The following is a 3,018-nucleotide window of genomic DNA, read 5'->3' as shown; positions in this document are numbered from 1 at the left end:
GTTTAAATGTTTCTCTGGACAGGGATGGTATCAGGAAGAGCCAATAATGAGAAGGTTTATTGTAGATATGAGGGAGAGCATGAACAGAGAAAGAGACATCCGGGAGAGTCCAGAGTAAGAATGACCCTGAGCTGGGCCATGTGAGGAGAATGGGGCAGGAAGAGGAAATGCTGACCAAGAGGGATGGCCTAGGCCAATAGAGTAGCATAATCAAAATGGTTGAGTTATGTAGGTGTCAGAGGTGCTAGAGGGGAGAAAAGCCAATCCCAGTAACCAGGCTGGAAAGTTCAGGATAGTGGGCAGGGTATGCCAGCCAGGAGGGACTTGTAACAGGTAGGGACTGAGGGTTGCTGGGAGAACCTGGCAGCCAGCCTCTGCTTTGATTTGTTAATGGGCACCTCAACCATTTGTCCCAGATCTGAGATCTAACACTTCGCAAGATGCATTGTCCACTGTGGCTGGCTGGTTAAGAGAGATGGTCACCATGAGAGTCAGGGTTTCCTCAGTTCAGACCTAGCCATGCGTAGACAGAAGAGGTTCACAGGGAGTCACAGCCACTTGTCCACCTGTCCTCCTAGACTCCACTTTGGGTCCACTTCACTCTCAATGCTTTCCCTGAAGTGCCCTTCTCCTAAGGGACACAGACATCTCCAGGGGTAGAGGAAGAACACAGGTTTTAATCCTTAGACATGTATTTGAACTCCAGTTTTGCCATTCATAGCCTATGGACACCCAGACCAGCCTCTCTTCCCAGGACCTCTGCTTCCTCATTTTCAGAATATCAACAATCATGAGATGGTGTGTGACAGTATTGTACTGACTGCAGAGCCCTGCACACACTAGATCATCAGCATACAAATGTCATAATTAATAGGAAATGTTTTCTGCCCCCATCATATGGCTGGCAATTAAGTTGGGGGTGTGTGGGGAAGTACAAATGCACCCACACATACTTCAAAGCCTTCTCATCTCCTTGCTACCCTAAACCCAGCACAACCTCCATCAGAGTTATATAATGATGAAATCTATGTATTGATGTGTATGTAGGTCAGGATGACTTGAGCCTATATGTCTTTCTCCCTAACACACAATACAACCATCTTACTACAGACAGACAGAGGAAAGCAAGCTATGCCCTGTGCCTTACATGGAGAACTGAGTCCTGCTTGGAGCCCACTGCCCCCCCACTACCCCTGGCTGGGTCTTGGGCTCCCTGTTTGTGCTGGGAACCCTAAGTGAGCTTCTGTTCCTTGCCTGAAGCATTGAATGCAGGAATGAGAAATGTGTTTTCTTATTGTTTTAAGAAACCACTCGGGAGGGGGAGAGGGAAGAAGAAATTGAATCAGAAGCAACAATTTGTCTTATGCTAAAGGGAACTGCAAAGATTCTTGGAAGCCAGGTGTTAACTGAGCCCTCAGCTAATTTGGAAGACAATTAGATGGGATAACTGAGGACTACAAGCACTGCCCTTGTGCAGGAGGAAGGGAGTCAGTGACCTTGACTGGCATTCTAGTTCTGGAGGGTCAATGGTCTTGATTGACAATCTGGTTCTGGAGGGGGTGGGCAATGGCCTTGACTGGCATTCTGGTTCTGGAGGGCCAATGGCCTTGACCGGCATTCTGGTTCTGGGGGGGCCAATGGCCTTGACTGGCATTCTGGTCTTCAAGGATCTTTCTCAGCTTACTCTTTCTTTCTTTCTTTCTTTCTTTCTTTCTTTCTTTCTTTCTTTCTTTCTTTCTTTCTTTCTTTCTTCCTTCCTTCCTTCCTTCCTTCCTTCCTTCCTTTCTTTTTTTTCTTCTTCTGCTGTTTTTTGTTTTGCTTTGTTTTTCCAGACTGGGTTTCTCTGTGTAGTCCTGGCTATTCTGGAACTCACTCTGTACACCAGGCTGGCCTTGAATTCAGAGATCCGCCTGCCTCTGCCTCCCTAGTGCTGGGGTTAAGGGTGTGTACCACCACTGCCTGGCTCACCCTTGCTTATTGGTCTTTCCAAATCCTCTTTGTCACCACCACCTATGATTATGTTTCTGAGGCTCTTCAGTTCTTGAAGAGATGGGTAAGGAAGGGCGTGCCAGCTGCAGTTCTGTCATTAGCAGGTGGACCAGCTTGGGTTTCTTGCTCTATCTGAAAACAGAGAAAGGACAGATTCTTCACATAGACTGGCCTCGCCCCACGCCTGCTGGGCTTAAAAGCTCAGTCTCAGGCCTGGAGAGCTGACTTAGTAAAGTGCTTGCCATGCAGGCACAAGAACCTGAATTTGATCCCATTTACCCATAAGAAGTGCAGTGTGTGGGGTGGGACATGTTTGCTACTCCATCACTAGGGAGGTACCCAGAGCTCACTGGCCAGTGAACCTAGCCTGACAATGCTCAGGTTCCAATGAGAGACCCTGTCTTAAAAAAGGACGGTTTCTGAAGAATCATACCCAAAACTGATCCCTGGGCTACACACACACACACACACACACACACACACACACACAGCAAAACTATCCCCTCCCCCCCAAAACCCCAAAACCAAAACAGAGACAAAAAACCCAGTTTGACTTTATACTTAGAGAAGCCCTTTAGGGTGTGGGTTGTTCTGACAGATAGGTCAGAGAAGCAGATGCATAGATTCTAGAGGTGACCCTCTGGTGTCTACAGCGATATTCCCATGTGATATCAGAGAGCCTCGGGTCCAATGTGGGTCTTGACGTTCAGCTGCTGTGAGAATCCCCATGGTGGGGCTCTGGGTTTTCTTCTGTCACATGGGGAAAACCTTGAAAGTCATGTGACAAGGCTACTGAATGGAATAATGAACTCTTGGGTGCTCAGCAAGGCATACAGAGTGTTAGCCATTTTGGGAGCGTTAGAAACAATTACGCAGGGCTTGGCATCCCTCAGGAAGAGCAGTTGAGGAAAGTAAGATGGCCCAGTTTCCTTAACCAAAGTGGCCCATCCCCCAGAGGGCAGGGTCTGGTGAGGCAGTCTCACAATTTACTCTCTAGAAGATCATTTTGGCCTTTCCCATTACTGGCCA

The sequence above is a fragment of the Mesocricetus auratus genome, unplaced genomic scaffold (genome assembly GCF_017639785.1).
Source record: "Mesocricetus auratus isolate SY011 unplaced genomic scaffold, BCM_Maur_2.0 Super-Scaffold_100007, whole genome shotgun sequence".
Taxonomy (NCBI): Eukaryota; Metazoa; Chordata; class Mammalia; order Rodentia; family Cricetidae; genus Mesocricetus; species Mesocricetus auratus.
This window is presented reverse-complemented; position numbering follows the sequence as displayed.